Genomic DNA, 15,798 nt, shown 5'->3' on the forward strand with positions numbered 1-15,798 from the left:
GATTGGGTTGTAATTTCACTTGTAAGGTTCTAGTTTTTTTTTTTTTTAAAAGAAAAACAGTCTGAATTAAATTTTTAAAAATGCTAACATTTATTCATTGTGAGGGGTAGGTACATGAGAGTTGGGAAAAAAAAATTTATACTTTATAATAGTAGCCATAAATACTTTCCCAACTTAATCACCACTGATAATTTCTCACTGATCTTGTCATTAGCCTCTTGTTTTGGCCATGTTCATTACCTCTTTTAGTGACTAGGTTCTCTTTGGCTATGTTACATATGCCGTTCTCTATATTAGGAATCCAATTAATATTTATTTTTGCTTTTTGTTTTATTTATATTTTATTTTATTTTATTATTTTGTGACAGGGTCTCATTCTGTCACTTAGGCTGGAGTGCAGTGGTGCGATCTCAGCTCACTGCAACCTCCACCTCCCGGGTTTAAGCGATTTTCTGGCCTTACCCTCCTGAGTAGCTGGGATTACAGGCGCCTGCCACCACGTCTGGCCAATTTTTGTATTTTTAGTAAAGACGAGGTTTCACCATGTTGGCCAGGCTGGTCTCAAAGTCCTGACCTCAAGTGATCTGCCTGCCTAGGCCTCCCAAAGCACTGGGATTACAGGCATGAGCCACTGTGCCCGGCCTATTTTTATTTTTTAAAATGTAAAAAATCCAGTAAGTATAGATTGAGCGTTTTCCAAATCCCAGATGCATTAGTTGGGGCAAAGGGTAAGTCATGGGAAGAGATCCAATGATGCAGCCTAAAGAGCAAAGAAGTTTATTTGCCTTCCACATAATAGTCCAAGGTGTCCAGTTCAGGTGAATGGGACTGCTTTGCTCTGGGCAATCACAGAGTGACTCAGGCTCCTCTGGTGTATGGCTCCACCATCTCTATGGCCTTGCTGTTGTCTGCATGGAGGCTGAGTCAGAGTCCTGTCTGGGTGCTAGTCAGCTGGGAAGAGAGAAAAGGGCAAGGAGAAAACATAACCACTTCTAAGACAGAAACTCAGAAGTGTTCATCGTTACTTATGTTCACATCCCATTGGTAAGAACTTAGTCACCAGTAAGTAGGTCATCTAACAGAAAGGGAGGTCTGAAAATGCAGTTTAACCGCATGCTCAGGAGGAAGGGGAGAATGAATTTTTGGTGAACCACTGCCAGACTAGTCTCCACCTTACTAGATGATGCGCTGCGTGCATGAGAATTTTCCCTTCTCTTCTTCCTTTATCCAGGATGCTTGTTCTCTTTAAAATCCACTTCATATCTTCTAGGATACATTTTCTAAATAGACAATCCTGCTCTGCATTTTAAAATTATGTCTATAATATAAATTTCATTTTATTCAACATCTTTAAATCTGTCAATTCATATTGACTAATACCTACTGTGTGCCAGTTATTACACTGACAGCAAGAATTAGGTAGTAAGGAAAATAGATACAGTTCCTGCCCCTCATAGAATTTGAAAGACCAGTGGGGGAAACAGATACTATATGTTTACTTAAGTTATTAAATGTACACTGAATAATTTTAAATATCTAAATTAAATATATAAGTTCATTAAAAGTAGAAGTAGAAGTCATGATGAGTGCTGTGAAGGCCTAGAACACAGTACCTTGAAAAATTATAAAGAAGGTTCTGTTTTAGACTGGACGTTTGAGGAAGGCATAGTGAACATGAATCAACTTAAGTTTAAAATTTAGAATTACATCTCATTTGAATCTCTTTTTCTCAGCTGAGTCCAAAAAAGTGCAACCTGGATGAAAAGAGTTCTAGAGAGGTGACATGAGAGGACTTCTGGAAAGATCCCTTGTCTTGAGAAAACTTAAGTACTGGCGGAGCGGGAAGTGGGATCAGGGAGGAGGGGTAGCACATGTTACAGCGGTTTCCAGATACTGAGCGGCTGTCATACAGAAGAGAGACTACATTTGCTTTACTCCCAAGGATAAAACTAGGAACAATTAGAGGGAGCCGAATAGATGAAGCTTTTAGATCAATTAAAAAAAAAAAAAAACACACACACACAGAGCAAACTAAAACGTTCCATCAAATAGAGTATCTAAAAGACGATCTCATTAGATGGTGTCATTCCACAGGTGGAATGACACTCTGTCAGGCACACTGGGGAAGAAATTCCTAAACAGGATTAGAAGTTTACTAACAGGCCAGGCACAGTGGCTCACGCCTCTAATCCCAGCACTTTGGGAGGCTGAGGTGGGTGGATCACGAGGTCAGGAGATCGAGACCATCCTGGCTAACACGGTGAAACCCCGTCTTTACTAAAAATACAAAAAATTAGCCGGACGTGGTGGCGGGCGCCTGTAGTCCCAGCTACTCTGGAGGCTGAGGCAGGAGAATGGCGTGAACCCGGGAGGCGGAGCTTGCAGTGAGCTGAGATCGTGCCACTGCACCCCAGCCTGGGCTACAGACTGAGACAATGTCTCAAAGAAAAAAAAAAAAGAAGTTTACTAACATAATTGCTCAAATCCTTTCTAAGGTTTTTCGGGATTTTCCTTCTTTCATGCACAGTATACCAATTAGTAAGGTAAAAACATTGTAACTTTAGCTGTGAGGTCAGAAAACATTGAACATAAAAATCTCGAAAAATTATAATTAATATATTTTAAAAATTGATCTGTTTTGCTAATGATTTAGAAATAACTGTACAATAGTTTGGAGATACTAAGTGACTGGAGAATGGTATATAAGAAGCACATTTAGTGCTTTTTAGGTGCTAGATCCTAATCTACTCCGTAGGCTTTGAAACAGACCTACGGGACAGAATGTGAAGTACGTATAATATGTTCTCAGGCTGACATTTCTGTTAATGGTGTTTATCTTTATGGTTCCTTTTAGCAACATGGATGGTAAATGTAATTGGCAGAAATGTATAATCACAGCCAGAGGATATTATTAAATAAGAAAAATACAGATGCTTCTCCTCTTAATGAGGTTATGCCCCAATAAACCCATTGGAAGTTGAAAATATCGTGAGTCAAAATTGCATTGAATACACTAACCTATCAAACATATAGCTTAGCCTAGCCAACCAGAAACATGCTCAGAACACTTCAATTAGCCTCTAGTTGGGAAAACTCATTTAACACAAAGCTTATTTTATAATAAAATGTTGAATGCCTAATGTAATTAATTAAATATTGTCACCGTGTTAGCCAGGATGATCTCCTGACCTCGTGATCCACCCTCCTCGGCTTCCCAAAGTGCTGGGATTACAGGCATGAGCCACTGAGCCCGTCCTTATTATTTTCTTTAGAGATAGGGTCTTGCTCTGTCACCCAGGCTGGAGTGTAGTGGCATGATCATGGCTCACTGCAGCTTGGAACTCCTGCACTCAAGTGATCCTCCTGCTTCAGCCTCCCAAGTAGCTGGGACTATAGGTATGGGCCACCCTGCCTGGCTACTTTTTAATTTTTTTTTTTTTTGTAGAGACAGGGCCTTGCTATGTTGCCCAGGCTGGTCTTGAACTCCTGGCCTCAAGCAACGCTCTCCCATTGGCCTCCCAAAGTGCTGGGATTACAGATGTTAGCCACTACACCTGGTCAGGACACTGTTTTCTGTCAGGTACCTTGATAATTACTTCCAGCTCCAAAATCTTATGCTAATTAAGTTAAGAAACTCTCAAAGTTTTTTCCCAAAGTTTTCTCCATAAATGCTAGATTAACTTTGTTTTTAATTTTCTTCTCAGGATTCAGTATAGTTAGAAAGAAAAGTGAAAATAATGTAGAAAGGGTAAGAAGAGTATTTCTTACCTTAATTTGCCAAATTTCATTATAATAAACCTCTTATTTTCCAGTATTAGACAATCAGTTATTGCCCTCTGCTACTTATCAACTGTGAACTCTTAAGCAACGTATTTGTCCTTTTTATACCTAAAGTTTTTGATTTTCAAAATCAGGATTAGAATATCTACTTTCAGGTTTATTATGAGAATTTACTACGATAATCTATGTAAAAGGACCTCCCACAGTGATGAGCCTGTATTGGGACTAAATGCCCACTTACTTTATTTTTTCTTCCAACTACGTACTTAAAAATATTCTATTCAACATATTTTTATTTTTCAGGTTTAGTCAATGCTTCTGCAGATGTTTTTCAGAAAGTCTGGTTTCTGGTGAACTTACTTTTTTCATTACCTTAAATATTTTTTAAAATTATGGTAAAATATGCAAACATGAAATTTACTATCTTAACTATTTGTAAGTGTACAGTTCAATATTATTAAGTATACTCACATTGTTGTGCAACCAATTTGCAGAACTTTTTCATCTTGCAAAATCGAGGCTCTATACCCATTAAATAAGTCCCCATTCCTCCCTACCCTCAGCTTCTGACACTTTATTTTCTCTTTCTATGAAATTGATTACTCTAGATCCTTATATAAGCAGAATCACATAGTATTTGTCTTTTTGTGACTGGCTTATTTCACTTGGTGTAATGCCCTCAAGGTGCATCCATGTTGCGGCATGTGTCAGAATATCCTTGGTGAACTTAATTTTAAAAATAAACTTTCTATGATGTGCTTGCTAAAATTTCCAGATTTCCTTTAATATTATATTTCTCCATGTATTGATAGATAATGATGCCCCCAATACCATATCTCTATTATTGTGAAACTGTAAAAAGTGAAATAGTGCCTAGAAGCAGCCTCTAGTCACTAATACTATGCTTGTTAGGAATATCCCACTTTGTTTTGTGTATGTACACGGGGGCATATTTATTACTCTGAATCAGCCAGTGTTCTCCTCCATAGGCTATTCTCTGTTAGCACTCTAGTTCAGAATTGTAGTAAGAAGTCTAATGAACAGAAAGGAATGCTGTAAAAAGCATATTTCAAACATTATTTAGACTATCTATTGATTCTGAGAATTCCTGAGCAACTTTAATTTAAAATGCTCATTTTTCCCACTCAATGCCTCCTGTTACTAGATTCCTTTCTGGGCTCCACTTCAAGCCTTGCTTTCTGTGTTCTTTCTCTCTGTTTGGAATGTACAGCCTCCCAGAGTTCCTGGAACTCTTCCGAATGTGGTGATTTGGTTCTCCTCCAAGACCTTCACTGAATTCAGATGCACTGCTAACTTTCCCAGAGCTGGCCCCTTGAAATCAGGCAGAAGGCAGTCTTGATGGTTAGTAGAAAATACTCTTTTAGACTCAACATATGCAACTACTTTTCACTCCTTTGTGGCTGTTGAACCTACTTCTTTTCTCCCTTTGCTTCATGGGGAAATGACCTGGTGGTTAGGGTGGAGTATGGAGCGAGGTGAGTTGGAGAGGATTCTAGGAGGAGGGAAGATAATAAGGTGGGAGGAGTGTGATCCAGCTGTGGAGAAATCCCCAAATGTTGTCAAATGGGGTCAACATTTCTTGTAGAAATACATTCAATGTCTGTTACCACAGTTTCCTTGAACAATGTTCAACAGTTTTTAAAAATTAATTTATTAAAAATTTAAATTAATGACTATCTTAGTCTGTTTTGTGCAGCTATAACCACAGAACAGGTTATTTATAATGAACAGAAATTTATGTGGTCACAATTCTGGTAGCTGGGGAGTCCAAGTGCATGGGACTTGGACTCCCAGCATCCTGTGAGGGCCTTCATGTTGCCTTATGCCATAGCGATAGGTGGAAGGGAAGAGAGTACAAGGAAAGAGCAAGAGAGGGCTGAACTCACTTTTATAACAAATCCACTCTCATGATAATGAACCCATTCCTGTGATAATGACGTTAATGCATTCATGAGGGCAGGTCCCTCAGGATGTAATCACTCTTAAAGGTCCCATTTCTCAGCACTGTTGCATTGGAGATTAAGTTTTCAACACATGAACATTGGGGGACATATTCACACCATAGAATGACTTTTAAGACTGGCTCTCTCCTGTATTTCAACTTTTTCACTTTCTTTTAATTCATTTGTCTTTTAGGCTAGCCACAAGATATATTTTCCTCATCTGGAATAATTTCCCCAAGTTCCCCTTCTACCATCCCATAGCCTCATGTTCTTTAAAAGTCACCTATTAATGGATGATTAGATGCAGAAAAAAAGTCAGCTATAACTCACGTAACTTCAGGGACCCTTCCCTGATTAAAAGGTACTACTCTATAAAGTGATTTCCTATTTACAAGGAGGTGAATTTTAATTCATACAAGAGATAAATTGATGAAATATTTATGAATTATGAATATTTATGTACAAGTCTTTGCATGGACATATGATTTCATTTCTCTTAACTATATACCTACAAGCAAAATGGCTGGATTACATGATATGTATGTGTAACCTTTTAGGAAACTGCCCCAACCAATTATGTCATTTTACTTCTTCACTGGAAATATATTAATGTTTGTTATTCTGCATCTACATCAACACTCGGTATAGTTGCTCTTTTTAATTTTTGATATCACAAACATAGTGGTAACTCATTGTGATTTTAATTTGCATTTTCTTAATGACTGATGATGTTGAGCAAGTGCTCAACTTGCCATCCACATACCTTCTTTAATAAGGTGTATGTTAAAATCTTTTGCTCATTTTTTATGGCTTGCCTGTTTTTTATTATTAAATTTTGAGAGTTTTTATGTATTCTATATGTAAGTTCCCTATCAGATATGTAATTTGCAAATATTTTCTCTTAGTCTAAATTCTGATGATGTCCAACTTATCTTTTTCATTTTATGAGTCATGTTTATGGTGTGGTGTCTATGAAATTCTTCGCCTAACTCAAGGTTAGAGATAGACTTTTTCTCATGTTTGGTCTAGAGGTTTATAGTTCTAGTTCCTACATCTAGTTCTTTGGTCTACTTAGAGTTATTTTTATATGGTGGGGATATAAATCAAAGTTCATTTTTTGCCTATGAATATCCAATTTTTACAGCACAATTTGTTTAAAACACTGCCCTTTCTCCACTGAGTTGCTTTTGCAACTTTGTTGAAAATCAATTGACTCTTTATATGTGGGCTTATTTTAGACCCCATTCTGTTCTATTGATCTATTTGCCTATTTTAAAAATCAATACCACACTGTCATAATTACTATAGCTTTATAATAAGTCTTGAAGTCAGGTAATGAAAGTTCTCTCTCTTTCAAATTGGTCTTCTCTTTCAAAATTTTGCTGGGTATTCCAAGTTTTTATATTTTCATATAATTTTAGCATTGGCTTGTTGATTTTTACAAAAGATTCTGCTGGAATTTTTTATTGAGATTACATTGAACTAATAAGTAAATTTTCAGATGACCTATTAGTCAATCTTAGCCTAAGATTTTAGCAAAATTTAGTCTTACTTATGGACATCTTAGCCATATTTACTGTCTCATCCATGAGCATAGTATATATCTCCATTTATTTAGATCATCTTTAATATATCTCAGCAATGGTTTGTAGTTTTTAGTGTACAGGTCTTGCATACATCTTGCCAGATTTATCATCAAATATTTCATATCTGTGATGTTATTGTAAATGGTATTTAAAAAATTAAGTGCAGACTTTTCATCAATGTTTTTCAGTGGTTAAGAAAGTCCCATTCTACTCCTAGCTTGCCAAGAGATTTTTTTAAGATTGGAAATGGAAGTTGGATTTTGTCAAATTCTTTTTGTACAATAATTGATATTGTGATATGGCTTTTCTTTTTCCTCTTTTAAAAAATATAGTAAATCACATTCGTTTATTTTTAAATGTTAAATCAACTTTGCATTCCTGGGATAAACCCCACTTGTTCATGATGAATTTTCCTTTTGATATATTGTTGGATTTTATTTGCTAAAGTTTTATTTAGTTTTTATTGTACATATATTCATGAGGGATATTCTTCTGTGAATTTATTTTATTATAATGTCTTTATCTGGTTTTAGTAAAAGAGTAAAGAGCAATGCTGGCTGAAAGAATGAGTTAGGATATATTTTTTCCAAAATTATCTAGATGAATTTTTTTTTTTTTTTGAGACAGGGTCTCACTCTGTCACCCAGACTGGAGTGCAGTGGCACAATCTCGGCTCACTGCAACCTCCGCTTCCCGGGTTTAAGTGATTCTCCTGCCTCAGCCTCCCGAGTAGCTGGGATTACAGGTGTGTGCCACTACTGCCTGGCTAATTTTTGTATTTTTTTAGTTTCACCGTGTTGGCCAGACTGGTCTGGAACTCCTGACCTCAAACGATTCATCCATCTTGGCCTCCTAAAGTGCTGGGATTACAGGCATGAGCCATTATGCTCGGCCTAAATGTCCTTAAATAAGCTTTGGTAGTTTGTTTTTTTCCAAGAAACGTATCTATTTTATTTAAATTGTTGAATTTATGGACATAAAGAGAACTATTATATATAAGTCCTTTATGATTCTTTTATTTTCTCTCCAATCGGTAGTGATATCACTTCTCTCATTCTTGAATTATTGATTTGTGACTTCTCTCTTTCCTGATCAGTATGGCTAAACGTTTGTCAATTTTAATTATCCTATCAGAGAACCAGCTTTTGGTTTTATTAATTTTCTCTATATGTTGATTTGTTAGTTCATTGATTTCTGTCTGACTTTTATCTTCTATTAATGTCTAATTTTGGTTTTCATTTGCTATTCTTTTTTAAAAGGTAGAAACTGAGGACATTGATTTGAAGTCTTCTTTTTTTCTAATATAGGCACTTAGTGCCATATTTCCTTGCCTCACTTGCATCTCACAAGCTTTTGTATGTTGTATTTTCATTCAATTCAAAATACTTTATACTTTCTCCTTTGATTCATTTTCCCTTTGATTTTTTCTAGATCTGTATTTTATTTCCAGATATTTCTAGATCTTTTCTAGATATCTTTTTGTTACTTTTTGATTTCTAATATAATTCCATTAAGGTCTGAGAACAACTTTGTGTAACTTGAACCATTATAAATGTTTTGAGACTTGTTATGTGCCACAAAATATGGTCTATTCTGGTAAACAGTCCATGTGAACCGAAAAAAAATTTGCATTCTTGTATTGTCGGATGGAGTGTTTTGCAAATGTCATGTAGGTCAAATTGGTTCATGGTGTTGTCCAAGTCTTCTGTATCTTTACTTATATTCTGTCTACTTCCTCTATCAATTATTGAGAGAGTTGTTGAAATCTCTATTATTTGCAATTCTATCAGTTTTTGCATTATATATTTTGAAGCTCTGTTATTAGCTTCATATACATTTGAGATTACTATGTTCTCTTGAAGAAGTGATAACTTTACCATTACGAAATACTCTTCTTTATCTCTGGTAGTATTCTTTTCTTTAAAGTCTCCTTTATTTAATATTAACATAACGACTGCATCTTTCTTTTGATTTTATTTTAGTACAGTCTATCTTTCCATCCTTTTATTCTATTTGTGCCTTTCTATTTAAAGTGAGTTTATTTTAGGCAGAATTGTATTGGATTTTGCTTTCTCATCTGTCTTGTACATTTGGGCTGCTATAACAAAATAAACTCAAATAGGTTATAAACAAAAGAAATTTATTTCTCAGAGTTCTGGAGCCTGAGAAGCTCAAGATTAAGGCAAATTCAGTGTCTGGTGAGGGCCTGCTTCCTGGTTCATAGATGGTGGCTTCTAGTTGTTTCCTTACATGGTGGGAAGAGTGAGGCAGCTCTCACTCTCTGGGTCCTCTTTTAAAGGTCACTAATTCTACTCATTGGGTCACTGTCCTCATGACCTAATCACCTCTTAAGGGCTCTGCCTCCTATTAGCTTCACATTGGTGATTAGGTTTCAGCATATAAATTATGGGGAGATACAAACATCCTGGTCATAACATTATCAAATCTGCCTATTTCTGCTTTTTAACAGGTATGTTTAGACCATTTATATTCAGTGTGATTATCTACTATCTTGTTATGTGTTTTCTGTTTGTCCACTTTTTGTTTGGTCTTCTCTTCCTCTTTTTGTACCATCTTTTAGACTAAGTTTTTTTTTTTTTTTTTTTACTTTTTGAGATGAAGCCTCGCTCTGTCATCCAGGCTGGAGTGCAGTAGCATGATCTCGGCTCACTGCAGCCTCCACCTATTAGATTCAAATGATTCTCCTGCTTCAGCCTCACGAACAGCTGGGATTAAAGGCACCTGCCACCACACCCTTCTAATTTTGTATTTTTAGTAGAGATGGAGTTTTGCCAAGTTGGCCAGGCTGGTCTCGAACTCCTAACCTCAGGTGATCCACCTGCCTTGGCCTCCCAAAGTGCTGGGATTACAGGTGTTGAGACACCACTCCCGGCCGAGATTGAGTTTTTTAATGACCCATTTTGTCTTCCCTGTTGACTTATTTGCTATAAGTCTTTGTTGTATTATTTTAGTAATTGCATTAGCATTTATAGAATATCTATTTAACTTAACATAGTCTACTTTCCCATAATATGATACCACTACATAAATAGTAAAAATCTAGAACAATATCAGTCCATTTTTCCCCTCTTGGTCTTTGTGTTATTTTCATGCAGTTTACTCTACATATGTTTCAAACCCCACTATACATTATTATTTGTGCTTTAAACAGTTGATTATCTTTGAAATGATTTAAACAGTATAAAAATGTCTTCAAATGTTCCTATGTAGTTACCATTCTGGTGCTCTTCACTCCTTTGTGTAGACTTAGATTTCCATCTGGCATTGTTTTCCTTTTGCTTCAAGGATTTCTTTTAACATTTCTTACAGAGCTTGTGTGATAAGGTAAATTATTTTAGTTCTCAGAACAAAATAATTATTTCGTTTCTTTTTGAAAAATAATTTCACTGAGAAGATCTTGTTGTACTTTTTTACTGAGTGAAAGTCCTAGGTTGGTAGTTTTTCCTTTCAGTACTTTAAAGACATTGGTTCCCTGTTTCCTGGCTTGCCTTGTTTTTGACAAAAAGTCTTCCATTATTCTTATTTTTATTACTGTCAGTAATGTATTATTTCTGATTGCTTTCAGAGTTTTCTCTTTTTTTCCTGGTTGTAGCCAATTCGATTATGACCTATATTGGTATAGTTTTCCTTCTATTTCTTGTGCTTCTTGCATCTTTGGTTTTGATAGTTTTTACCAAATTTGAAAGGTTTTTTGGCCATTATTTCTTCAGATTCCTCCCCTTCTCTCAACCACTATTGGGGATGCCAATACCATAAATATTAGTTAGGCCTTTTGAAATGTTCCACAGCTCAATGATGCTCTGCTAGCTTTTTTTCTCTTTGTTTTCTGTTTTGTTTTGTTTGTTTTGTTTTTTATTTTTTGAGACGGAGTCTTGCGCTGTCGCCCAAGCTGTAGGGCAGAGGCATGATCTCACCTCACTGCAGTCTCTGCCTCTTATGTTCAAGTGATTCTCCTGCCTCAGCCTCCCAAGTAACTGGGATTACAGGTGTGTGCCACCATGCCCAGCTAAATTTTGGTGTTTTTAGTAGAGACAGTTTCACCATGTCGGCCAGGCTGGTCTTGAACTCCTGACTTCAAGTGATCCGCCCGCCTTGGCCTTCCAAAGTGTTGGGATTACAGGGGTGAGCCACCGTACCTGGACTTTTTTTTTTCTCTCTCTATTTATTTTGGATAGTTTTCATTGCTAGGTCTTCAAGTTCACTAATCTATTATTTTACAATGTCTAATCTATCATAAATCCATCCAGTGTGTTTTTCATCACAGATATTATAGATTTTATCTTTAAAATTTTAATGTGGTTCTTCTTATATCTTATATCTTCCATGTCTTTATGTAACATGTTCAGTCTTTCCTCTAGCTTCTTGGACATGTGGGATACAGCTATGATAACTATTTAATGTCTATCTACTAATTCTATCATCTGCATTTGTTTTGATAACTTCAATTGATTTGTTTTCTCCTAATTTATGTCATATTTTTCTTTTTCTTTGCCTACCTGGGTAATTTTTGATTGAAATCCACACAGTTGTGAATTTTTTCATGTTGGGTGTTGGATATTTTGTATTCCTATAAATATTATTGAGCTTTGTTCTTAAATGTAGTCACTTGAAAACTGTAGGATCTTTTGGGTCTTACTTTGAGCTTGTTGTGCGTGTGTAGTTGGGGTAGACCAGAGCAGCAGTATTCCTCTAGGACTAAATATGCCCCTACACTGAGGCAAACCTTTTTGAATACAGTACTCAGTGCTCCATGAAGTCTGAGGCTTTCCACTCTGGTGTAATTCCTAGTCCTGTGTGAACTGTGGGATTGTTTGCTGAAATCATTTTGTACAGCTCTGTATTTGGCCTCAAGTAGTTTCCTGACACCCACATATATACTTATATATTCGTTGGTTGCTCAAGGGAGACTGGTCTCTGGTATCATTTCCTCTGAAGCTGTCTCATCTCTGGCACTCTGCCTGCAAACTCTAGCCACTTTGGCATTCTTGGATGCCTAGTTCATCTTCTCATCTCTGGGAGACTAAGAGATGTCCTGTCCTCCTCCTTGCATGCAACCTGAAAATTTTCTCCAAGAAGTATTCTAGGGCAATTCACAGGGCTTCTCTCATTTATTTCCTGTCTCAGGGATCATTGTCTTTTGTTGTCTGATGTTCGATGTCTTGAGAACTGGTGTTTGATGTATTTTCTCCAGTATCTTAATTTTTTTAGAAAAGATGGTAAAACTGGTTCTGTTAAACCATCTTGGTCATAATTAGAAGTCTCCAAAAGCCTAAAAGATTTATCGTTGAGACAGTTTTTTACATTTTATTTTATTTTTATTTTTTTTAGAAACAGTTCTTCACTTTCACCCAGGCTGGAGGACACTGGCACAATCATAGCTTACTGCAGCTTCCAATTCCTGGGCTCAAGCAATCCTCCCATGTCAGCCTTCTGTGTAGCTGGGGGACTACAGGTGCACACCACCACATCCAGCTAATTTTTGTATTATTTTTGTAAAGACAGGGTCTTGCTATGTTGTCCAGGCTGGTCTTGAACTCCTAGCCTCAAGTGATCCTTCTGCCTCATCTTCCCAAAGTGCCGGGATTACAGGCCTGAGCCACCGCACCTGGCCCTTTGAGACTATTTTTAAAATCTATCACTCCTTAACAAATCTTCATTTTTTGGGTAATTCTTGTATTCAGTTATTGTATTATTGATCAATTAATTCATTCAATATTTATGTATTCCTACCATGTTCCAGACATGAAGTCAAGAACTAGGAATTCAAGCATGATCCCTGACCTTGAGGTACTCACGTACTACAAGAAGATATAGACACATTAATGAATAATCGCAATGCAGTGTGTTTAGTAGCAGAGCAGATAAATATACAAAGTAAAATAACAGATCACAATGTGGAGAGGTAATCAGTTTTACTTGATGAAGGGAGAAAGGAGGAGATGACACATGTTGAGTTTTAAACCATCTGTATATAGGACCATAGAAATGGAAGCTGGCCAGACAGACTGGCATGCAAATGAAAGAGATATGAAACAACATGGTTTAAGAACTGCATATGTTTAGAATGGTTAAAATATAAGCTTTGAGGCAGAGACCTTAGAAGTTAAGGTCAAATGCATTTACGGATAGATAGCGAATGTCTCTTTTTGACATGCAACACATTTGTTTGACCACCTTGGCAACAGAAAGACAAGAATGGCTTAAAACAGGGAAAGTAATGTGATCTGATTTGCATTTCAGAAAAAGCACCCTGGAGGAAATAGGTAGGACATTGGAGAGTAGAGGGAGAGGGGGGTTGGGGGGGAGAGAGAGATGAGTTGGAGTCTCACTCTGTCGCCCAGGCTGGAGTGCAGTGGCGCGATCTCGGCTCACTGCAAGCCCCGCCTCTCGGGTTCACATCATTCTCCTGCCTCAGCCTCCTGAGTAGGTGGGACTACAGGGGCCTGCCACAACGCCCGGCTAATTTTTTATATTTTTAGTACAGACGGGGTTTCACCGTGTTAGCCAGGATGGTCTGGATCTCCTGACCTCGTGATCCACCTGCCTCGGCCTCCCAAAGTGCTGGGATTACAGGCGTGAGCCCCCGAGCCCGGCCCTGCCTCCATTTTTGTGCCACTGGAGTTTTCTCCATAATCATCCAACATAATCTTTCAAAAACCTGACCTAAATCTGAGCCTGTTACTGTTAATGATTGCAGTTGACCTTTGGATAAGTCCTTCCTTTCTTACCATGACCCTTCACAAAGAAGGCCCAAGGTCCCTCTCCGAACTAATCCATTACCATGCAGCCCCTCATACACTACAGTCCAACCATACCGATTTTGTACATGATATTCCTTCTGCCTCGGACATTCTCATTTTGGTCCTTTTCCTTTTCTTCCCCAGCACCTGCTCCTCTGTTCCTTGGTGGCAAACTCTATGTCAACATTTTGGTTGTAACCTAACCATCTTTTCTGGGAGGCCAAATCTCTTTTCTTAGATTAGGTTTTCCTGTTATTTGACACAGCTTTAGATTAGATTACATTAGGTTTTCTTGCACCCCACCTTTCTCCTGCACCCCACCTTTTCCGAGTTTTAACATTCATCATATTTTATTTAATCACTTACTTAGTTTTCTCTATTTCCAAATAGACTATAAACTCGAAGAGGGTAGTTGGCTATGTTTTCTCTGACCGCTATGTCTAAGTGCCTAACACAATTCCCATTGCTTAGTGATCCTAAATCAATATTTGTTGGATAAACTGTAAAAATGGGCATTTTGTAAAATTTAAGAAAGGTTGGCAACATTATCAACTGTTTAATGATTCATAGAGTCATTTTTTTTTTGGTAAATTGTATTTAGTATATGTAATTTTTTTTTTTTTTTTTTTTTTTTTTTTTGAGACAGTCTCACTCTGTTGCCCAGGCTGGAGTGCAGTGGCTCGATCTCGGCTCACTGCAACCTCCGCCTCCCAGGTTCAAGCGATTCTCCTGCCATAGCCTCCGAGTAGCTGAGATTATAGGCATGCACCACCATGCCCAGCTAATTTTTGTATTTTTAGTAGAGACGGGGTTTCACCATGTTGGCCAGGCTGGTCTGAAACTCCTGACCTCAGGTGATCCACCTGCCTGGGCCTCCCAAAGTTCTGGGATTACAGGTGTGAGTCATCACACTCGGTTGTAATTGTATTTTTAAGGATTATTTTTTTCTCTGTAGTTTTGTTATATAGGCAATATAGGAATAAATTATTTTTATAAAATATTCAAGTATATGGAAATACATAGGGTAATACTAAAAGTTTATCTTTACCTCACACATTATAAATACATACATATATTAATGTGTATAACTTGAGTCCTTCTCTGCATTAATATATATGAAATGTAGATTTTAAAAACAAGTAAAATAGTACTTTATGTGTATGAAACTCAATGAATATGTCTTAGTGACTGTCCCATGGTGATACACAAAGTTCTACCTTATTCTTAATAGTTGCATATCATTACCTAGTATTTTCGATATGCCACAGGTTATTAAACTAGTCTCTGTATTTACAAATATTTGGACTATTTAAAATTTTTCATTATTACAAACGATGTTATAATAAACATCCTTGTTCAAATATCTTTGTGCCCATATTTTAAATCTATAGGTTGGATTGATACAAAATTATCAGATAAAAGAATATATAAAATTTTAACTTTAATTGGCTGGGCCCTGTGGCTCACACCTGTAACCCCAGCACTTTGGGAGGCTGAGGTGGGAAGATAACTTGAGGTCAGGAGTTTGAGATCAGCTTGGCCAACATGGCAAAAGACAAAATCCTGTCTCTACTAAAAACACAAAAATTAGCTGGGCGTGGTGGCACATGACTGTAATTCCAGCTACTTGGTAGGCTGAGGCATGAGAATCGTTTGAACCCAGGAGGCAGAGGTTGCAGTGAGTCAAGATCGTGCCACTGCACTCCA

The sequence above is a fragment of the Pongo abelii genome, chromosome 8, assembly GCF_028885655.2.
Source record: "Pongo abelii isolate AG06213 chromosome 8, NHGRI_mPonAbe1-v2.0_pri, whole genome shotgun sequence".
In the NCBI taxonomy this organism is placed as follows: domain Eukaryota; kingdom Metazoa; phylum Chordata; class Mammalia; order Primates; family Hominidae; genus Pongo; species Pongo abelii.